The sequence below is a fragment of the Callithrix jacchus genome, chromosome 19 (assembly GCF_049354715.1).
Source record: "Callithrix jacchus isolate 240 chromosome 19, calJac240_pri, whole genome shotgun sequence".
NCBI lineage: Eukaryota > Metazoa > Chordata > Mammalia > Primates > Cebidae > Callithrix > Callithrix jacchus.
The window spans coordinates 22,453,484-22,477,290 of NC_133520.1; the positions used below are offsets into that span (position 1 = coordinate 22,453,484).

The 23,807-nt window shown below is 47.5% G+C and overlaps 1 protein-coding gene across 13 annotated transcripts in view; it reads left to right on the forward strand.

Moving 5' to 3' along the window:
• Positions 1-23,807, forward strand: part of LOC118149565 (uncharacterized) — a 99,176-nt gene that overhangs the window by 36,207 nt on the left and 39,162 nt on the right. For 9 of the 13 annotated variants that reach the window (XR_013529787.1, XR_013529789.1, XR_013529788.1 and 6 more), the window contains one exon: positions 18,108-20,873. The exons of 2 other annotated variants lie outside the window; for them this stretch is intronic. The gene's annotated coding sequence lies outside the window, so the exon portion shown is untranslated. Of the gene's footprint in view, positions 1-5,971; positions 6,355-18,107; positions 20,874-23,807 lie in introns of those variants that run through there. 2 more of the 13 variants (XR_013529783.1, XR_013529779.1) reach the window with 2 other exon arrangements.

Genomic DNA, 23,807 nt, shown 5'->3' on the forward strand with positions numbered 1-23,807 from the left:
ATCCCCAGAATTGTGAGAAATAATAAATCTTTGCTTTAAGCCACTGAGTTTTGGGGTAGTTTGTTATACAGCAACAGATAACGGAAGCCATCAGGAACGCTGATGGAGGGTAATGCCCTCCTAGAAACACCTAAAGCAACATCGGCAGAGGGAAAGAACATGCGGCCTCCATAACACTGTGAAGCAGTGTCTGCTCCATTGTGAAGTCCCGGAGGCAGGTTATTAAACCAGCATCTCCCAAAGGAAGCAGAACCCAGGATGCAGTCACAGCCAAGAGAGGTTCCTTTGGGGGCTCTCAGGAACTCAGCGTGGGGAGGTGGCTCAAGGGAGAAAGGGACTCTAGGTCCTCCTCCTTCTCTTTCTCTTTGTGGCTTTCAGAGGGAGGTTCTCACCCAGGTGGGAGGAGTCGTAGCTGAAAAATTTGAGTCCCTAGGGAGACCTAGGATGATTTAAGAAATTAAGAGCTTTTTAGAGCCAAATCTCCTTAGGAAGACCCAGATGAGAAACGATTCAGGAATTCTCATGATCAAAGGCTGGCACAATCTGTGGCCTGTAATAGCTACTCACAAAAGTGTTTGTTAAATCAATAAATTTTTGCTTGAGTTATCTGGATATTCCACAGGCTAATTAGATTTAAGGAATCCAAGATTGGTGCTGAGATGTCCACCCCAGCATGAGCAATTCACTTTGATGGTTCCTGGATCATCACGCACTCTGCAGACTGGAGAGAGCCATAGAAACCTTCAAATCAAGATGAATTATTTAGCCTGTTGTACACTTATCCTTCACCTAGCATTTAACCATAGAGTGGGAGCAAGTTTGGGACTTTCGCGTAAGCCCATCATCACTTGCCCTTTGTTTCCTGGTAGACTCAATCTTCAACCAAACCTCCAGGTCATGGAAAAAGATCTCTAGCAGCAGCTCATTTGAATTAAGGACTCCTAATGGGGTGTATGAAAATCGTTGCTCTAGATGTTTGAATAACCAGGTGGTAAAGCAAGGGAACCAGCATTTCCTGATAAATACAGGCAGTCTGCTGCTCACGGAGCCTGCTTTGAATTGAATACGGTAACAAGAGCAACATGACTTCACCTCTATCTCACCTGAATTATCCAGTAGTTGGTGAGCCCCTCGGAGGAAGGAAGATGAGGACAGGAGGATTTTTCTGGATCTAGGCCTGCAGGATGCTTCTGCACCCCCAGCTTAATTTTTCTTGTTTTTTTTTTTTTTTGTTTTTTTTTTTTTTTGAGACAGGTCTCACTGTGTCACCCAGGCTGGAGTGCAGTGGTGCGATCTTGGCTCACTGCAACTCCTGCCTCCCAGGTTCAAGCGATTCTCCAGAGTCAGCTTTCTGAGTAGCTGGGAGTACAGGCATGCACCACCATACCTGGCTAACTTTTGTATTTTTAGTAGAGACAGGGTTTCACCATGTTGGCCAGGCTGGTCTTGAACTCCTGACTTCAAGTGATTTGCTCACCTCAGCCTCCCAAAGTGCTGGGATTACAGGCATGAGCCACCACGCCCCACCCCCAGCTTCATTTTTCAATGGTTGCAATGGTCATAACATATCCTCTGTATCTTCATTGTTCCCTGTGAATGCATGGAGGTGGGTTTCCTTACTGTCACCTGCAGAAAATAGAGGAAGGGGAAAGAGGTGGGGTTATGACAACCCCAGAAGACTTCCTCCAAGAAGGGCCACAGTTAAGTGACAAAAGACAAGGAGGGGCAGGGACAGGCCTGCAGTAAATGTGGAGTAGTGCCACGTGCGTGTCAAAAAGTCAGAGTTTTCACTTTCTAAATTGGTTTGTGTCTTATTGAATAAATCAAAAGGACTTGACCCTGTGCTTATGCAAGATCTCTTAGTGGCGTGTAAGCATTTAGAAATGCTCGAAGTGCTGTACACATGAAAAGTGGAGTGACTTTGTTATTTGCTCTCTCTGTAACTGGATGATGGCCACACCCTCTGGCATCTGACTGAGTAGGAAAAAGGCCCCAGGGTGTTCTGTGCTGGGGACACCAGGTGACTGTACAGAGTCCATGCCAGCCAGGAGATCCCAGCAGGTGCGAGGCTGATGGGAAATGTGCAAGCTTGGACGGTTTTCCTGCCTGGATGGAGAGTCCGGCTTAGTCACTCTTCCCTCTGCCTAGGGGAGTGAAGTCACAAGCTCTCTGCTCTCACTGTCTTGCCAGCCCTTCTTTTCTCTCCTCTTGGCCCTCTTGCCTTTTCCAGGACTGCAAACTAATTGTAACTAGAACCCTAAACACACTTACTGTAAGAGGCTTTCCCTTCTAAACATAAGGTCTAAGAAAAAGACAGTCAAATGGCAAACAAACACCCTCGAAAGCGAGAAGCAGCTGCATTCTGCAAAGCCAAGCTACTCCCAAGGATTTGTTTTCCTTTTATAGAGGCAGGATCTTACTCTGTCATCCAGGTTGGAGCGCAGTGGCTTGATCATAGCTTACTGTAGCCTTAAACTCCTGGACCCGGGGGACTCTCCTGACAGCCTCCTAAGTAGCTGGGACTATAGGCACACGCCACCACACCCAGCTAGACAAAATAAGGAGTAGGGTTAGGACAGTTACAAAGAAATCCCTACTTGTAGTTCTTTTGTACTAAATGATATTGACATTCTTAACAATAACTTTAAAATACAGATCTTGAGACATATTTTTTAAATTGTTTTTCAATTATATTATTAATATCTACTGTGTATGCCACATCACATACTTTCTGGACAATATAATAATAAATTATAATAATGATTATTATAATAAATTATTACAATAATTTATAATAATAAATTATGAGGCAATATATTATATATAGAAATGAGGCAATATAATATTTATTATTTATATATTATTATATTGCCTCATTTCTATTTATTATTATATATACAAATGAGGCAATATAATAATAATAATAAATTTTCGTGTTGATTTCAGGTGCTTTCATATACATTACTTCTTTGGTTTTCCCACGGCCTGTTGAGCTGGCAGAGTCTTGAACACATCCAGGACAGCTGTCTTCCTGGATATGTCTGAATCTGTAAGCCCAGCATTGGAGCAGTCACCACCATCAAGGCAGTGGCAGGGTGGGTGTGTCGGTCCTGCCATGCAGGGGTCTTGAAGGCTTTCTTGGGTTTTGCTGACCCTGTTGGAAAATACTTTTTTTTTTTTTTTTTGAAACAGAGTCTTACTCTGTCACCCAGGCTGGAGTGCAGTGGTGCAATCTGAGCTCACTGCAATCTCTGCCTCTCAGGCTCAAGCAGTTCTCATGTGTTGGCAGACACTTTCTGACGACGCATTAGGGACAGCATCTGAATCTCTGTGGCATGTCAGAATGCAGCGTCATTGGCTGGGAAGATTCCTTCAGTCATTATAAAGATGAAGTTTACCTTTGGACTCTTCTAGGCACAAGATACAGAAACCTGTTTAAATTGGCTCCGGTAAAAAGGGGACATTTATATCAGGATGTGCTAGTGTCTCAAGGAACCCAACAGCAAAGTCATTAGTCTTGTGAGGGGCTGGAACCAGAACAAATGCACATCACACAGATGTCACATTTCTGCACCTGTGGACAGAGAATGTGAGGCTCCTCCACAACTCGGCAAGGCTGGGCCTGATGCTCAAAGCCGAGAGCTAGTCAAGTCTTGTTAGGATTGACTTCCAAGGACTGCTCAGCATAACAGTGTAGATATCATTGGCCTGTTCAGCTTAACAGCGTAGTCCCAACCTGGGAGAGGTGAGGGAGACAGATTTCAAAGCTAGAAAAAACACTTATATTAATATGTAAAAACTAAATTTGTAGGCCGGGCACGATGGCTAACACCTGTAATCCTAGCACTTTGGGAGGCCAAGGCGGACGGATCACAAGGTCAGGAGATCAAGACTATCCTGGCCAACATGGTGAAACCCCATCTCCATTAAAAATACAAAAAAATTGTCTGGGTGTGGTGGCACGTTCCTGCAATCCCAGCTACTTGGGAGGCTGAGGTAGGAGGATTACTTGAACCAGGGAGTCGGAGGTCGCAGTGAGCCGAGATTGCACCACTGCACTCCAACCTGGTGACACATCAAGACTCCATCTCAAGAAAAAAAAACAAAAAACTAAATTTGTGATAAAACATAACAAATGGGAAAGATTATTCAACAAATTGTGCCAATATCATTTAGAAGTTCACTTTATTTAATACTCCAAAATAAGTTCCAAACTAAAGGGTAAATATTTTTTAAAAGTTTACCATAAAATCAAAATAAAATAAAACTTAAAATTAATTAGGGTTTAATGAAAAGAAAGGAATGACTTCTGAGCCCAGAAACCACAGAGTGAAAATCATAAAGAAACACTGAACGAGTCTGACATTTACTGACTATTATAAACAGTCTCTATTTTTAAGTACTTTGACCACGTTATCTAATGTATCTTCCAATCTTATGAAGATGGCATTATTATTCTCCTTTTTAAAGCTGAGTAAACTGAGGCACAGAAATGTTAAGTAACCTGCCCAGATCCCACAATAAGTGGTAGAGCCCTGCTTTGTACTGGAACCGTCTGTCTCCCAAGCCGTGCTCTGGCCCTCCATGCCCTACAGTCTCCTTACACAAATTCAAATAGATTAAAAAGGCAAAGTTCATTCTATATGTATTTATCAAGCTGCCCCTAAGGATGGACACTGCAGTCCATAAAGAAATAAATGAGGCTGGGTGCGGTGGTGCACGCCTGTAATCCCACCACTTTGGGAGGCCAAGGCAGGTGGATCACTTGAGCCCAGGAGTTGGAAACCAGCCTGGGCAACATAGAGAAACCCTGTCCCTACAAAAAATTAAAAAATTAGCTGGGAGTGGTTGCATGCCCTATAGTCCCAGCTACTGGGGAGGCTGAGGTGGGAGGATTGCTTGAGTCTGGCGGGTAGAGGTTGCAGTGGGTTGTGATCCTACCACTGCACTCCAGCCTGGACAACAGAAAGAGACCCCACCTCAAAAAAAGAAAAAAAAGGAGGAAGGAAGGGAGGGAGGGAGGGAGAGTGTCTGATCTTAGCAGGTGCCGCAAAGAAGAAAGGAAGCCATGTGATGAATGACGACCTGGTATATAAAGGGAGTGGTCAGGGAATGGTGTATGGGGGAGACTGACTGGGAGATGGGATATATGGGGTATGGAAAAGGAGGACTCATGAATGACTCCTAGGTTTTGAGCAAAAGTGGATTATAGTGCCATTTGCTAGGATGGGGAAGACCAGAGAAAGCACAGCAGGTATAGGAAGGAAAACCTGGGGTTATATTTTGATGTCTTAAATTTAAATGGCCCATTAGACATACAAGTGAAGTGATAATACATGCAGAGCAAATATCACAAAGCAGTAACCTCAGCTATATCTACAAAACCCACTGAACCCCCAACAGGTGTGTGGGCAAAGGATGGGAACTGATACTTTAGGAAAGGGAAAATATAATCAATAAACAAACATGCAAAAATGTTCAGTCTCACAAGTGATCCAAGAAATGAAACTCGAAACATAGATGAGGTAGTACATTCATCCCACGGTAGCCATGGGGGATTGTTTCAGGAACCCACGGGGAAACCAAAATTCAAGGAAGCTCAGGTCTCTCTTTTGTTTTGTTGTTTAGATGGAGTCTTGCTCTGTCTCCCCAGGCTGGAGTGCAGTGGCATGATCTCGGCTCACTGTAACCTCCGCTTCCAGGGTTCAAGCAATTCTCCTGCCTCAGCCTCCCCAGTAGCTGGGATTACAGGCGCCTGCCACCATGCCCAGCCGGATGCTCAAGTCTTTTACATACAATGACATCGTATTTTCACATCTTTCCATATACTTTAAGTCATCCAGATAACTTATAACATCTAATGCAATATAAATGCTATTTAAATAGTTGTTATATTAGACTGTTTTTAAATTTTGTATTATTTTTATTGACATATTGTTATTTTTATTGTTCCTTTCCTGAATATTTTCAGTCTCTGGCTGGTTGAATCTATGGATGTGCAATCCCTGGAAACAGAAGGTGGTCTGTATATTTTTAACTACTAAGTTGGAAAAATATTAAAAAAATAACACTAGCAGAGCCAGGGTGAAATTGGTGCTCCCACATGGTGATGGTGACATTGCACAGTGGTGCAAATACTTGAGAAGGTAATTTGGCAAGAATCATAAAAATTCTTGATCGGGTGCGGTGGCTCACACCTGTAATCCCAACACTTTGGGAGGCCAAGGCAGGCAGATCATGAGGTCAGGAGATGGAGACCATCTTGGCTAACACGGGGAAACCTTATCTCTACTAAAAATACAAAAAATTAACCAGGCGTGGTGGTGGGTGCCTGTAATCCCAGCTACTCCGGAGGCTGAGGCAGGAGAATCACTTGAACCCAGGAGGCGGAGGTTGCAGTGAGCCGAGATTGCACCGCAGCACTCCAGCTGGGCAACAGAGCAATACTCTGTCTCAAAATAGAAAAAAAATTCTTATATCTTTGAACAATTTTTTTCACTTTGGGGATTCCATTTTAAGGAAAAGCTACTGTGAGCCTATGGGGTTTCTCATGAGGCTATTAATAGTGAAAATTCATAAAAACAAAAAGCAGGGGAACAGTTGTATAAATTATGGTAAATCCACTCCTTTCCAATGTGCAGCCATTGTCTATGCTGGTGGGTTTCCTTCAAGTAACTAACAGAGTGGGGGAAAGTTCCAGCCTCCTGGCAGCTAAGTTGATCCCAATGGAAGCTGAAGAGGCCAGGGAGGCCATAGCCTGTTACAGGCTTCTTGTGGGGCCTAGGCCTGGGTCAGGGAAGGCTTCAGGCTGATCCCTGGGATCCAGACTACAGTGGATCCAGACTACAGTGCTGGAGCTCCTGGGATCGACTGGAGCTCCTGGAATCCAGACTACAGTGCTGGAGCTCCTGGGATCGACTGGGGTCTCTGGGATGCTGTATGAGTTCCTTTGCACACTGCTATAAAGAAATAAGTGAGAATGAGTAATTTATAAAGAAAAGAAGTTGAATTGGTTCATGGTTCTGCAGGCTATACAGGAAGCATGGTGGCTTCTGCTTTGGGGAAGGCCTCAGGGAGCGTCCATCACGGTGGACGGCAAAGGGGGAGCAGGCACGTCACATGGCTGGAGGAAGAAGACCAGGGAGAGGTGGGGTAGGTGCCACATGCTTTTTTTTTTTGAGGCAGAGTCCCCCTCTGTCGCCCAGGTTGGAGTGCAGTGGTGTGATCTTGGCTCACTGCAACCTTCGCCTCCCAGGTTCAAGCAATTCTCCTGCCTCAGCCTCCTGAGTAGTTAGGATTACAGGCACGCGCCACCATGCCCAGCTAATTTTTGTATTACTTTTTTTTTTTGAGTGCCACACAATTTTAAATGACCGGATCTTATGAGAATTCACCTACCATGAGAATAGCACCAAAGAGGAAATCACCCCAATGATCCAATCACCTTCTACCAGGCCCCACCTCCAATATCGGGGATTACAATTTGACATGAGATACGGGAAGGGACACAGACCCAAATCAAGTCAGATGCCCAGAAGACAAGTGAGGGAAGAACCCACCACCTGGAGGCCTGTGCCCATTTCCACTTTACATTATGAAATTTCCAGCAACAGCCTGCACAGACAGCTTCACTGACCTTTCCCTAAGCTGGAGATGGAGCCCAGTGACCCTGTGCTGCTTGGAGAGGGATGACAGGGAACTGGTCAGTTGATGGGAAACTGATACCCACCCAGGTGACCTTATCATAGTCTGCATTTCTCACACCGTCCTCCACTTTGCATGGGGTTCATCTTAAAGGCACCTGAAATCACGAGCAAAGTGACTCAAGGTCACTGCCCTTTTCGGCTGCTCAGTAAGCTATTCACATGTGTGGTGTTCAGCACAATGTCATACCACCAAGCTGCTGCCACTGGTTACCAGGCAATTTCTGTGGCGACTGCTAAAGCCGGCTTGGAATGCATTCTCCAGTCTTTAGTGGTTAGCTGGAAATCAGCCGTCTGCTCGGAGGGATATTTTATGGGAGTCAAATGACCTCCCGTTTTTCCATTTGTGTAAGCAGGAGAGAACTCAGCCCCCACCTCCTGGAGAGCCTTTGTTAGTTCAGCCTCATGACCCCTCTGAGCTGCTTTGGCCAAGGGCCCTTCAAAGATGACCCGAAGAAGTAAAACCAACCAGGGAATGTGGCCAGGAGAATCAGAAGAGGCTCAGAGAAACACTCCCAACATACCATAGAAAATCAGGAATCCAGAATCATTTCACGCTCCTTCCTGTGACTTCCTTGCAGAGACTACTGTGTCCAAGTCAAACAGCACTTGGGAGCCTCCCTGCACCCTGAGCTGGTCCTGGGTTGCCTTCCAGGGACAGCAGCACCACTTCCCAAGCATGAATGCTGCAGCTGGAGCTGCTGATGGACCAGTGGAGGCCATGGCAGGAGCTGGCAGAGTTCCAGGGCGAGTACAAGCATCCTCTGAACTCTAACACACCACCACTGCTCCTGGTGGCCATATATCTGTGCCCCGTGCCAGGCATGATGCCAACACTAGGAACCAACCTTAAAGCACAAGGGAAGTCTCAGGTCACCTCATAAGAATGTCCATGGTGGAAATTCTGAATATTTGGTGTATTGCCTTCCTCAGTTCCCAGCTCGCTGAAACAGGCTGCAGAGACCTCTTTAGAGCTGCCAATCACTGCTGCCGTGCCCACTGCCCTGCTAAGGAAATCTGCCCCAAACCCCTCCTAAATGAATCCAGGGGATTGAACCAGGCAGAGCATTATACCTGAGGCCATTGACTGTTTGTGTGAGAAAGGCTGATTAGATTTCTCTCTTGGTTCATTCTGAATGGGGAAACTGAGGGACCAAAAGATGGTATTGCCAAAGCAGAGAATCAGTTAAGAGGGAATAGAAAGTATGGGTAAAGCAAGCTGGCTGGAGAGAGAACAGGGCAGATGGGCAGGGAGAGGCAGAGGTTCCAAGAAGTGATTGAAAGAACTTGAGGGGGGTGGCAGGGATTGGGGGGGAGGGGGAGAGGAGAGAGAGAGAGAGAGAGAGAGAGAGAGAGAGAGAGAGAGAGAGAGAGAGAGAGAGAGAGAGAGGATAGTGTGGTCTAGATGGATTTCTGTCTTTTCGAAGCTGAGCTATGCAGATCTTCCTGTGCTTGGATTCCCATGAGATATCCCTACAATGGTTCCCTGTTTCCTGGAACAGATCATGCTTAAGCGGGACTCTGTTCCCAAGAGCCACTCACCCATGGGCTTCAGAACACATCTCAGCCCCTCTCCTGAGTCCCCATAGAGGCCATCCCAGCACCCTTCCTCACCTGCACCATCTGGAGAGCCAGGCTGGGCTTTTCCTGATTGTTTGTGATTCTGACTCTTCCCCATCTCGTAACGGGAGGGCATCAACCTCTAGAGCCCTGTGGAAGCCCATAGGCATGCAGCTAGACTGCTGCTCACACAGCACGTGCTGGCTGCAGCCCATCTCCCCATAGAGGACCCTCAAGTGCTGCACAGGGGCAGCCACACACAGCTCTATGGCACCGGAGGGCCAACAGAGGGGCTCTGAAAGTCCAGAGCCTCCTGAGAATCATGCAAAGGACTCTGGACTTAGGCTCTGCGAGGGCAGAGTCCAGAGGGCCAGGAAGAACCTGCAGAAAGGACACAAGTGTTTCTTTAGGAAGTTGAAGGCAGCACCTTGCTCCCAGCCACTGCAGGGGGCAGCTGGCAGGGAGAAGAACTCTTTCTTAGAAGCCCTCTGGAGTGACCACTGTCCTAAAACTTTACCCTGAGCTGTCTGCCAAGGTTCTAGATGGGGAAATCCCCATCGGCAGACTCTTACCCCGGGGAGCTGGATCTGATGCGTCCTGGGGCTCTTCGGGAGTGTGGTCCAGGAGCATCTCCATGGGCAGGCCTGACTTATTTCCTCACACCCCAGAAGCAGGAAGCCGGTGCTTCCCATTATCTCACTCCTGTTCTCTCTCAGGTGCTTGCCTGCCCGCTGGGCTTTCTCCAAGGTTGAAAACCCATAGCCATCCTGATGCCCTGTCGAAAACCACAGCCGAGTCCTCAGCCTCACTTGACAAGCCCAGGTCATCCAGGGGCTTGGCTGGGCTATTTTTGCCTTGGTTGGTCTGGATTTCAGGCTGTGCCAGAATCCCTACAGGAGAAAGGCTGTTGATAACACAGATCTCCAGCTCTGAGCCCAGACTTCGTGAAGCAGAATCTCCACACGTGTAACCCAGCGTCTGGGGTTTTCAGCACTCCTCAGGTGATGCGTATGTACAGCCGGGGCGGAGCTCCTGACCTAGGCCAGCCCCATCTATTCTAGGTATGGAAATAGGCCAAGGGAGGTGAGAGATCTTGTGGCCACTCAAGTCTTCAGCGGTGGGAGCAGCCAGGGGCTTTTCTTTCCAAACAAGACAAATCCCCAAACACCCTTTCAGTGCAGTTGCGTGGGTCTGAGGTCTCCTGTGGTCATTGGAGTGCTCAGGTAGGGAGAGAGGAAATGGACAAAGGGACATTTATTTAGTACTTACTAGGAGTTGGGCCCTGTACACACCCCGTTTATCCACAGCCTTACGGAGATCTACATAATATGTACATAATGATACATTTTTTAATTGAGCAAAGGGAGATGGAAAGGACACTGCTTGGAATTTCCATTCCTGGCATCATGAGTTTATTCGACTCCCCAGCCCCTACAGCGATCAACAAACAAGATGAGGCTGGATAACCCTTCCTAAACTCCCAAGAGCAGAGCTAAAGCTGTATTGCTCACCCCATGTATATTCCCAGATCTGGGCACAACATCTGACATACAGTGGTGCTCACTAAATATTTGTCAAACAAATCAAACTTCAGGCTTTTAATAGCTTCTGTTAACCCAGTTTTATTGGTCTCTTGTATGTGGCAAACTTCGGTGATCCTTTGGGCCTCTGGAACGAAGGGGTGTCCCGCAAGGCATGAGCCATGCCTGCTTCTAGAACCTTGCAGAATTACTTCCTCTTTTACCCAGACATAACAACTCCCTCCTCCTTCTGCACTGCTGCATCTCCCATCCCAGTGAATGGAATCTCCATCCACTCAGGTTCCCAAGCCAGGAGTATCAGGACTCCTCCCACATGGTGAATTCACTCACTGTGCCCAGCCGGTTCTACCTCTTCAACAGGCCTCTCTTATTTTTCCTGTTCTGTCTGTGGGCCTCAAGTCCTCTGTTCCTCCCCCAAATGATTCTCCCTCTCCTCGCTTCCTCCCAAAGAGCAAGGATGGTGGCCAGATAGGTTGGTTTCCCGGCTACCATTCCTTGTGGGCTCTAACGGGACAAGTGGGTTGCCTACTCTCCACCTACTGAGGCTGCGCTGAGGCCTCTCCTTGGGTTGAAGCTTACCCCTTTAATTTGGGAGTTGGACTTAGGGGCAATAAAACGCATTGATCTTAAGCCTAGGTTAAAGACATATTGCACATGGTTCAACTCAGTTTAAAAGAGGTTGGAGTTTGGGGCCGAAGCACCAAATAATGTAACATTTAGGGTATGAGGGGGCATAATACAGGAAATGCTTGTTTTTAATCGTCCAACTTCTGAACCAGTTAAGGGGCAAAAAAGGAGAAATAAGGCATATGGATATCAGATTGTCACTTTTGCTAATAATAAAGCTGGTGTTAGAAAACGTGGCTTACACTGGGAGCAAGCAGATTTCCTCCCACAGTCAGCTCTGGACCAGGGCAGTCTCGGGACTGAGAAACTGGGAGATGCCAGCTCCCGTAGAACTGGAAGTCTCCCACTTCATGTGGGAGAAGTTAAATCAGAGACTCTAGGCTGAGGTTGCTGCTGTACACTGCAAAGGTCCAGATGGAAATGGGAAAATGCATCAATTGTCTAAATACTTTGCTTACACTAGGTCTGATATCCAGCCGTCGATAGATGGGTATTACATATTTGGGTTTCAGGGTTGATGCTGAGCTGAGGCATCTATTCAGTCTTCATGTGAGCTTAGATAAACTTTACCACAATTTTTTGAGTGACATTTTCAGACTCAGATTGAGGAAATGTCAGTCATGGCAGCCAGAAGTGACACTCTCTTCACACTGTCCCCTCCACCAAAAGGTCTGGGCTCTTCCCGGCGCGGGCGTGCTAATCAGAAATTTATTTTGTAACCAGTAAGAGTCTACTCAGAATTTGAGGGGCAGGATCACCTGGTTGGATGTATGCTTTTACAAAGATCACCGTGGGTGTGTGGGCAGTGGGTTCTGAGGGGGAAGCTGGCCTTGCCGACGCCAGTGGAAAACCAGTGGCGTAACCTGGATAGAAGGTTACAAAAGCCTGCAATTTTTTTTTTTCAGACAGGGTCTTGCTTTGTCACCCAGGGTGGAGTGCAGTGGTGCAATCTCGGCTCACTGCAGCCACCACCTTCCGAGTTCAAGTGATTCTCTTGCCTCAGCCTCCCCAGTAGCTGGGACTGCAGGCACACGCCACCACACCCAGCTCATTTTGTATTTTTAATAGAGATGGGGTTTCACCATGTTGGCCAGGATGGTCTCGATCTCTTGACCTCGTGATCTGCCCACCTCGGCCTCCCAAAGTACTGGGATTAGGTGTGAGCAACTGTGCCAGGCCAGTTTTTATTTTTATTTTTTTTTTTTGAGATGAGTCTTGCTCTGTGGTCAGGCTGGAGTACAAACGGCATGATCTTGGCTCACTGCAACCTCCAACTCCTAGGTTCAAGCAATTCTACCTGCCTCAGCCTCCTGAGTAGCTGGGATTACAGGCACGCGCCACCACATCCAGCTAACTTCTGTTTTTTTTTTTTTTGAGATGGAGTTTCGCTCTTGTTACCCAAGCTGGAGTGCAATGGTGCGATTTCGGCTCACCGCAACCTCCGCCTCCTGGGTTCCCGCAATTCTCCTGCCTCAGCCTCCTGAGTAGCTGGGATTACAGGCACGCGCCACCATGCCCAGCTAATTTTTTGTATTTTTAGTAGAGATGGGGTTTCACCACGTTGACCAGGATGGTCTCAATCTGTTGACCTCGTGATCCACCCGCCTCGGCCAATTTCTGTATTTTTAATAGAGACAGGGTTTCACTGTGTTGGCCAGGATGGTCTCCATCTCTTGACCTCATGATCTGCCCATCTCAGCCTCCCAAAGTGCTGGGATTACAGGTGTGAGCCACTGCACTTGGCCTAATTTGTGTGTTTTTTTAAAGTGGAACATGAAGTCTCTCTGGTCCCATAGGGGCCCCATATTCTTTAGGATGAAAAAACAAATCTCAATTTAAAGCATTTTTGTGCTAGCTGTCACCATATGTGCTCCCTGCCCACCATACCACAGATGAGATCTGCCACCCACAAAGGCAGAGCTTCAACTGCATTTCCACCCAACTGGGTGCCCTTACCCCCACATGGCAAGAAGAGAGAGGGGACATGGATTTCCATCTGCCTGCCTTAAATGCTCTCACTGGGCTGTGCACAGTGCGGACACAGCTGCGGGACTGCTCTTGTCTGTCTTCTGCAGATGCACAGTTCAGCTCTCTCCTGAGCACCCTCGGGGGATGACCCCACTCCCCTCCCACCTCTCCCAGCCCCCATGAAGCTGGGCGTCCAGAGGTCACCATTGTCCTCCAACCAATCCCCTCTGAATGTGGAACTCAACCCGAGAGGTGTAAAGTGAACTTTTTTCATGACAGATGGTTCTGGGGTGGAAAATAAAAGCAAGGAAAGAATAATGATACTAGCCATTCCAACTTCTTTTTCCCCTTTAAGGGAAATGTCATACATAAAACAGAAGGAAGCAAGATTTTGCCACCAAATTTATTTTCCCAGAATACCTCAACAGTGGCTCTGTTGAGTGTTCAAGGTCTGGTCTGGATGACGTAGACACTTACACAATCAAGGATGAGAAAGAGACCCCAGCCCAGGCCCCTGGAGTCCCCTCCACTTCCTGCGGGGATGCCGGGGGTGGGACTTGGCTCCCCCAGACAGAGCAGGTGGCCAGCAGCTGCTCCTTTTAGCAGGAAGTGCCACCTGGAAGGGCTGAAGCCCATTGGCACTCACCTCTGATGGGCATGGGATGATCAGTTGGTTTTACTCTGGTACCCCTCCCCAAGGCTACCTAGGCCCTGCCAGCAGAGGGACAGACCTGCTTCCAAACCCTGTACCACCTTAGCCTCCCAAGTAGCTGGGACTACAGGTGTGCACCATAATCTCTGGATATATGTATATATCTCTGTATATCTACAAAAAATATATATATATATATTTTATATAATATATATGTTTTTGTAGAGACGGTCTTGCTATGTTGCCCAGGCTAATTGGGAACCCCTGGGCTCAAGCAATCCTCCCACCTTGGACTTCTAAAGCGCTGAGATTACAGGCTGAGCCACCGCACCCAGGCTTATATTTACCTTTAAGAGGAAAGCAGAGACTGCTTCAGGACAGACCTTCTCAACTAACAGATGCTGGCAGCTTTTGTTTTGTTGTGCTGCTTCTAATGGTTAAAGTCTACCTACTGGGTGAGACCGCCAGCTGGATTTGATGTGGTTCCAGCCCCGGGCAGGTGTCAGAGGGATGGTTCAGCTCCACTCCTCCCTCTGGGGAGCCTTCCACAGTGACTGTCCTGGAGCTGTGAGAGCGCCGCACATCAAGATCGTTGAAGATGGGATCACGGAGGCCACTGAACATCCACCGGGTGTGGGATGGATTCGCAAAGAGGGTTGATGGAGGTGTTCTAAAGTCTCCTCAAGGCTGGGCGTGGTGGCTCACACCTGTAATCCCTCTCTTAAAGAGAGGGAGGCAGATGGATTGCCTGAACTCAGGAGTTCAAGACCAGCCTGGGCAACACAGCAAAATGCCATCTCTACAAAAATACAAAAGTTAGCTGGGCATGGGGGCTTGTGCCAGTGGTCTCAGCTACTTGGGAGGCTAAGGTGGGAGGATCACTTGAGCCCAGGAGGTTGGGGCTGCAGTGAGCCGTGATTGTGCCACTGCACTCCAGCTGGACAACAAAGTGAGAACCTGACTCAAATAATAAATAAATAAAGTATGCTTGAGCTGAGTGACTCTTCCCTGTGCTCGGCAGCGGGAGTACATTTGCCGCCCCTGACCACCTCCAGGCCACCCTGTCCAAGCCGCATGGCAGCATCTTTTCCTTGGGTTCCTCTTGGTCCAGCCTCACTTCCACGGCAGGCACTTGCTCTGCCAACTGAGGTCTGCAGGAAGAAGGGTCTCTTCATGCTGCCTGAATGAAGCGCCTTAGGCTGGGTGGCTTATAAACAGCACACAGGTATTTCTCACAGTTCTGGAGGCCAAGAAATCTGAAATCGAAGTGCCAGAAGATTTGGCGTCTGGTGAGGGCCATTTCTTGGTTCATAGACCGTTTTCTCATTGCATCCTCACATGGTGGAAAGGACACCATGCTCTCTGGGGTCTCTTTTATAAGGGCAGAGTTCCGATTCATGAGGGCTCCACCTTCTTGACTGAATCTCTTCCCAAAGGCCTCACCTCCTAATACACATTGTAGGGGTCAGGGTTTCAACATGGGGACTGTGGGGGGAGCAAACATTCAGACCCTAGCAAAGGGGTTCTCTTATCCAGTGCCACCTGGAGGTGGGGGTAATGATTGCCACTCCCCACATATGCTCGCCGCCTGCACATCAGCCCCCCTCACTCACGGGGCAGGGGGGAGGTATCCAAGGCCCTTCTCTCCCCACTTGGCCCTGGGTGGCTTTCTCTACCTTCTTCTCTCCCCGGTTGCCACTAACCCTAAGCTTAACTACCATTGTGTTCAATCAGCATCGCATTCCACACTTCCTAGAGAAGCCCTTTCTCACAGGCTAAGAAAATCAGAAGTAAGTCCATAAGGACTGGTTCAGACATGGGTTCCGACTCCAGAGTGCCCACAGGGGCGCTCCCAGGGACCACATCTTCCCACCTCCCCCATGAACAGGACCCCAAGGCATCCACAGAGCGGTAATTAGCAACAAATCTAATCATCAAAAATACCCAAAGATACCACAATACCCCAGCTAATAGAAACGCTTTTGGATTAATTCTGTAAGCACCTCACTTGATTCAATTTTACTTATCATTAATAGAGAACTTTCAGAAGTGTTTTATTGGGCCAGGCGTGGTGGCTCAGGCCTATAATCCCAGACTTTGGGAGGCTGAAGCAGGCAGATCACTTGAGCCTGGGAGTTGGAGACCAGTCTGGGCAACATGGTAAAACCTCATCTCTACAAAAAACTTAAAAATTAGCCAGGTGTTGATTGTCACTCTCCAGCCTGAGTGACAGAGTAAGACCTGTCTAAAAAAAAAAAAAAAGTGTTTTATTGACTTGCCTGTCTTCTTAGACAATTATGTCGAAATGAACGTTTTCTGCCTTTCATGACTGGGTTATGAGTTGCATGTCAGTTGATGCTGTGTTATGATACTGGCATGCTCCCAGGAACCGCAGCGTTCTGAAGGCTGCCTGGAGCTGCCACAATTAGCCCTTGTCTACTGTGTGTTTTGAAGTCTTGTATCTAGTTTTCTTTCTTCCTAGATAATAAAGAAGAGATATTTTTACAGGTAGAGTAAAAACTCTTTTACTTTCTTCCATTTTTTTTTGTCTCCAGTGAGTGTAGAATGAGATCATGAAATCTGACAGAACTGTTTGTAAACTGTCTTGAGTGAGAATGTGAGGGTTCTCCTGGGAGTGAAGTTCAACGTATTTATGGCAGAAATTCTGTGGCATCTAAGCTGCTCTCAAGTCCTCTTGTCACTTATTTAATCATTCAACAGCTCTTTATTGAGGACCCACCTCTTGCTAGGGCGTTTTCTGGCCTTGAGGCAACGGTGAACAGGAGAACCAGCTCCCTTCTGCACTAAGCGATTTGAATGCTAGTGGGTGGCTGTGGTCTGAAGGTGAAATTGCCGAGTTACTAAGTTCCAGGTGCCTTTTGTATGTGGTTCCGAGACATCGATTCAGTTCAGAAATGTGTTAGGGTACACACATACTCCTCAGACACAATGTTCCCAAATCCCTCTAAATCTACCCCAAGTTCCCCCCGCCTTAGGTGCCCACGATACAACTGGGAGTGAAGAAACTCAGTCATTTGCAGAAAATCCGGACTTTAACTGCCATCTGTGGCCAAGTACTAGACGCGTATTTCTGAGGCCAATTCCTATCTTTCAAAACGTCCTCCCCGCTCCCTTCCTTTGCTTTTACTCAGCACCATGCGTTGAGCACTTACTCCGCGCTAGGCCCTTGGCTAAGTACTGAGAGCGTGGACTTAAAGACTTGCCCTGAGGACCTGACAGTGTGAGCTAATTATCATAATCTGGTTTGATGAACACCAGGACAGAGAGATGCACTACTGCACAGGAAAAGTTGGGGACACAGAGGAGAGGGATTTAATCCTGAATGTGAAGAGCAGCAGGAATGAGACAGAATCAAGGAAGGCTTCCTGGAGGAGAAGGCAGTGGAACTCAATTTTGAAAGATGAGTGAGAACAGATATGCCTCTCACTTTGACATCTAACAACTGAGTCAGGTTCTGTAGGTCAGAGTGTTTAGGAGAGGTTGGCAAGAACGGAGCCAGTGGGAGATCAGACACAGTTCCTAGAAGCCTTGAAAGACCAACAATGTTCACTTCCTTCCTGATTGGCCACTTCAAAAAAATACACACACACACACACACACGTTTAACACAGAGTCTCACTCTGTCACCCAGGCTGGAATGCAGTGGTGTGATCATAGCTTACTGCAGCCTCAACCTCCTGGGCTCAAAATAATCCTCCCACCTGAGCCTCTCAAGTAGCTTGGGACTACAGGCACACATCATCCTGCCTAGGTAACTTTTACATTTTTCTGGAGAGATGGAGTTTCTCCATGTTGCCCACTCTGATCCCGAAACTCCTGGGCTCAAGTGATCCACCCACGTTGGCCTCCCAAAGTGCTGGTGCTTGGATTACAGGCCTGAGCCACTGTGCCTGGTTGAATAAACGATTTTCTTCCTGTGTTGCTTTTGTTAAGAAAAATGAGACACACACCCCTTTCCTTTCTTCTAATGATGAGGCAGAGAACAAAATATTTTCCACTTGACATTCTCCCCCTTTTTCCACTTTCCACCTTCAGGTTCAAAGCGTGTCTGCATGATGAGAACCAGGACACGGCTGGAGCTCTGGCCTGGCTGTAGGCATAGCATTCAAGGTTTCCCTTTTTTTCAGCAATAATACCTGGGCATGGTGGGAAAGAAGCTGGAATCAAGCAGCTCCAAGTTCCAATCCTGGCTCTAGCACTTACCAGCCACAGCCTTGGGCAGGGTACTTCACCTCTGTGACTCTGTTTTCTCCTCTGTGAAGTGGGTTGACATGAACCACCGGCACCAGTTGTTGACTGTCCCAGTTTGCAAGGAACAGAGACCAATGCTGGTCCTCACAGGCCAGGGAGCGCAGTTGTAGGGATAAACTGGAAGTAAAGCAACACTGGAAATCAAATCAATTTGGCATCAAGACAACCAGATTTTTAGGAGAACTGGAGTGTTGTTCAGGATTCCACAGCAGCAAGTGCGCCCTCAGAAGCAGTGCCTGTGCTGCGCCCCACCGAGTGCTCTGCCCAAGGCGTGACTCAGTCTCCTAGGGACCCTGCAGCCTCTGCCGTTGCTCCTCGTGCCCCTGCTGCTCCGTCTGTCTTCACACGCCTTCGCCCTGCCTCATGGCTTCTGCTCACTCACGAGTTTCCCCACCACCCTTCTCCTGGCTGTCCCTCAGCGGCAGGAGTCCCGTCCATGTGGGCTCCTCCCGCCAGCTCCCACAGGGCCACCTCAGACAGAGGAGGCTCCCAGGCCCCGTCACGGGTGGGCTCACAGGTACGCAGCCAGGTCACGGCGCTCAGGAAACTGCCAGGAGCTGCTGTTCTCGGAGAGGAGCCACGGCTGGGCGTCCACTCAGCATACATCCTGTCCAGCTACAGGCCCTTTGTATAGATGAGGAAATGGCCCCCTCGGAAAATTCGGTATTCACAGGCGACACAGCAGCCATCACATCACGCTGTGTTCTGGTGTCTCCAAGGCCGTCACACTCCTCTGCTTCCTGTTTCTGTTCACCCATGCAGGATGCCGAGGGAAGTGGGGCTTCTCCTGCCTCTACCTGCTTTCAGCCCCTGTTCTGATAGGATCTGAGTGCCATCCATCAAAAGACCCGCCCATCCCAAAGCATCCTCAACCCACATCCCACTGCTAGTCCCTGGTGAATCAGACAATGAGGCCCCAGTGAGCCCACCATTGGCAAGATGGTCAGATGAGAGTCCTGGACAGTGGGAGGGCAGGGGCTGGGCTCAGGAAACAGAGGAGCAGCAGGAGAGGTGGCCCCATGTGGCACAGGTCAGAGTGGGGAGCCTGCGGTGCCAGTGAGAAACAAGGCAAGGTCTCCACTTTAGCCTTCCACCTAGGACCCCCAGTCTGCAGCTGATCAGGTTTTTGGGCCCTGACCTGGCACATACCATGTTTAGACAGTGAGATAAAGATTCAAAATCAGGACTGCCCTGGAAAATCCAAGACCTATTGTGGTGTTCAGGTTGGGTGTTGTGTGGTTGGGTCATACTTCATTTGATAGCTTCAGTCAACCACAGGTGGCTGGGGCCCAGGAAGGAGACGGCTCTTGCAAACAGATAAGGGCCGCACTGGTGAAGGCGCCCTCCCCAGAGAAGTGGGCCCCAACTGCTTCTCAGTTCCTGTGGTGAGCTCGGTTCACTTGTGAAGATCAGGGGAGACAGGACCCATTACCTCCTCCTTCTCTCCACCACGCTTCTTCTTCCCATGCCCCTTCAGCCACTGAAGGTTTCAAAGTGCCCTGATTTGTCCTCTATTCCCAGCTCTCTGTATACATAAAGTGCCTAGCCATGCCTCTTGCTTTGCAGATGGAGAAACAGAGGGCTTAAGGAAGTGACAAAGTTTTCCATGATCACTATTAGACAGTGAGATTCAGATTCACGATGAGGACTGCCCTGGAAAATCCAGGGCCTCTTGTGGTGTTTGGGTTGGGTGAATATTTTCCAAGAGCACATGTGGAGGCTGTGCAGGATTCCACCAAAAGCTGCTGTCATTTAAGAATCAGGCCGGGAACGGTAGCTCAAACCTGTAATCCCAGGATTTTGGGAAGCCGAGGTAGGTGAATCGCCTGAGGTCAGGAGTTCAAGACCAGCCTAGCCAATATGGTGAAACCCAGTCTCTACTAAAAATACAAAAATTAGCCAGGCATAATGGTGCACACCTGTTAGTCCCAGCCACCAGAGAGGCTGAGGCAGGAGAATTGCTTGAATCTAGGGTGCAGAGGTTGCAGTGAGCCAGGATCGTACTACTGCACTCCAGCCTGGGCAACAGAGTCAGATTCCATCTCAAAAAAAAAAAAAGCGTCAGATTCAGTCAGTTGGTCATATCTATCCCCAAGAAGATATTGTGCCATGTGTCCGGTGCTTAGTTGATGACTGTGAGAATTTAAGCACAAAAAGGATGAAAATTTCTGCTCAAGAGGGATGTTGTTTCCTACCTGCGGAGGTAAAACAGGAGAGCATAGAATTAGGGACTCAAATTCGACCTGAGCGCGGGTCCCCAAGCTGTGTGCCTTGGTCAAAGGCTGGAAGAGCCACCTTTTAAAAATCTGCATGAAAGGTGCCATATGGGCTAGTGGAGATGCTGGGAGAAGTGAGATCCCGCAGGAGGGCCAAGCTAGACAGAGTTCTTTAATGTTAAGATGGTCGGCAGGAGGCACTGGGTGTGATGGCTCAGGCCTCTAATACTGGTACTTTAGGAGGCTGAGGCAGAAGGACTGCTTGAGCCTAGGAACTTGAGACCAGCCTGGGCAACATAGAAAGACCCTGTCTCTACAAAAATTAAAAACAAAATTTAGCTGGGCATGATGGTGTGCCTATAGTCCTTTTTATTCAGGCGTTAGAGGTGGGAGGATCATTAAGTTCAAGAGTTCGAGGATGCAGTGACCTATGATCATGTCACTGCATTCCAGACTAGGTGACACAGCCAGACCCTGTCTCAAGAAAAGAAAGAAAGAAAAAGACAATTGACAATACGAAGCAACCGTGTGTACAAAAAGCAGAACTGTGGGAAGGTCGGCAGTAAAAGGAGCTGCAAGAGGGACTGGAGAGGGAGGGGCAGGAAGGAGGCTCCGCTATAGCCCGAAGCCAGTGCAGTGATGATGGAGACAGCCCAGAGCTGGGAATGACAATGAGGTTACCTTTTCCCTCCAACCCAGGCACACCTTTGTGGTACAATACTTAGCCCAGTTGTAATTTAACATCCTTATGTGTGGTGTCTAATAAATGCCTGTCCCCTGCCCACTCCACCCTCAACCCCCACCCCCTGCCGGCAGACAATACTTACGAGGCCAGGAGTTGTATCTAATTTGTTTTCTTGTATCCTAAGCATGTAGTAGCTTCTCTATAAATGATTATTAAGCAATGATGGAAAGAAAGACAGAATGAATGCGTGAGTGAATAAATGACCAGTCACCATACTGAGTATTTTGATGAAGGGGCTTTATATTACCTTCCAGTTTCCAGTTCCCACTGTCTTCCTGGCTGAAACACTTTGCTTTTCTCTTTCTCTCGGATTTCAAATGTAGAGTAATAGTAAATACCACTTTAGGAAAAAAGAGTGGTATTCCTCTGGGATATGTTTTCTTTCTTTTTCTTTCAGTTTCTGATCGTGAGAATAAAACATGCTCATTATAGAAAATCTAAAATATAGGGAAAAAAACACAATAAAGCTGGAAAAAGAAACATGCAGGAAGAGGCTCCCCTGATCAGCTTGTTGACATAGGACTCTCCGGGACTCTGACACTCTCAGAGGTAGATAAGACTTCAAGGATAAGGATTCCTCAGGCCTCTGTCCCAGTTGCCCTATTTTTCAAGGATACCAAGGAACCTCCTACCCTTCTCTCTCTCTCTGCCCTAGGGCTTTCCCAAGGCCTTGGAGAGCTTTGGAAAGGCTCATCCTTCTACTTCATAATCAAATGATGAAATGCCTTTGGACTTGAGCTTTTCACAGTAGAAAGCGTGGCTGCAACAAGCCAAAAGATCTGGTTCCCTGAACCCTGGAGGGCTACACCAGCCCTGGACAGGCTACCTCCAGATTTCTTAAATCTAAGAAGGAAATAAACTCCTATTTCACTTTAGCTACTGTTTGGGCTTCACTGTTACCGTCAGGCTGAAACAGAAGGAATGCAACAAGCGTTTCTGAAGATACATTGAAAAGGGTCTTGTTTATCTAAAGAGTTCTCAGAAATAATTTCTCATTCTAGAGAAAGAATCATTTCCAACCTAGACAATGATTCTTTTCATGCCTTACCTTGCAGTAAGCATTTAAACAAAAGTGAATTGTGTGGGAACACATTTTATTCAGAGTTTCCATTTTGGGTACAACTAATGAATTTAATAGCTTTATGAAACTCTCATGTTTTCAGCCTCTTGTTCAGTCTACTTTTGTCCCCCTTAAAGACAAAGAACGCTATGAGTAGCCTGGCTGTGTGCCCACCAGCTCCTAATTTATGACAGTGATTCTTTTAAAAATGCATCTTAAGAATTTTACAAACCAAATAGTAAAGATTATTCTGGCATGCTAATTATATTATTATTATCATCATCATCATCATCATCATCATCATCATTTTGAGATAGGGTCTAGCTCTGCCACCCAGGCTGGAGTGCAGTGGTGCAATCTCAGCTCCCTGCAACCTCCACCTCCTGGGATCAAGTGATCCTCCCACCTCAGCCTCCCTCTTCAGCCACCACACCCGGCTAATTTTTTTATTTTTGTAGAGACGAGGTCTTGCTATATTGTCCAGGCTAGTCTTGAACTCCTAGGCTCAAGTAATCCTCCAGCCTCAGCCTCCCAAAGTGCTGCGATGACAGGTGTGAGCCACCATGCCCAGTCCTATTATATTACTGATGGATTCAGGATATATGTGTGATACAATAACCATCAGTAGCACACCTTTTTTAAGGATGCTGTAGTTACTGAAAGGTAGAAAATAGCAGCTTCTGTCCTAAAATATATTATTATTTGTTGGGGCAATATGTACATGAAAAGATAAGTAGCATACAACATGTTTAGGCACGATGCAATCAGCAAGTGATACGTAATTCACAAGTGGAGGAAGGACAAGGTATGATAAAAGCAAAAGAGGAAAGGTAGCAATGAAGAGCAGAGAAATGAAGGACACGGGTAGACCAGTTGGCTGGGATGGAAATCCGTCAAGTTCTTCCTGCCTCCTCTGGGTGGAGTTGCTTTATCTTCCCCACGGTGTTTCCACATTGCTTTCTGAGTGCTTATAATATCACACATAGTACAGGAGGGTGATGGTCACCACGAACTGTCTTATAGAGAGACATTCTCATTTTTATAAGCCTCATACCTACCAGCGCTCCAAAAACATTTGTTATGTGGACTTCTAAAGATCTGATGAGCTGGGCACAGTGGCTCACACCTGTAATCCCAGCACTTTGGGAGGCTGAGGCAGGTGGATCACTTGAGGTCAGGAGTTCAAGACCAGCCTGGCCAACATGGTGAGACCGCATCTCTACTAAAATACAAGAATTAGCCAGACATGGTGGCATGTGCCTGTAATCCCAGGTACTCAGAAGGCTGAGGCAAGAGAATCGTTTGAACCTGGGAGGTGGAGGTTGCAGTGAGCCGAGATCATGCCATTACACTCCATCCTGGGTGGCAGAGCAAGACTCCTCTCATAAATAAATAAATAAAGGTCTGATGAATGAATATCAATTCTGATGAGTGCATATACTACATCTTTAAACAAACTATTC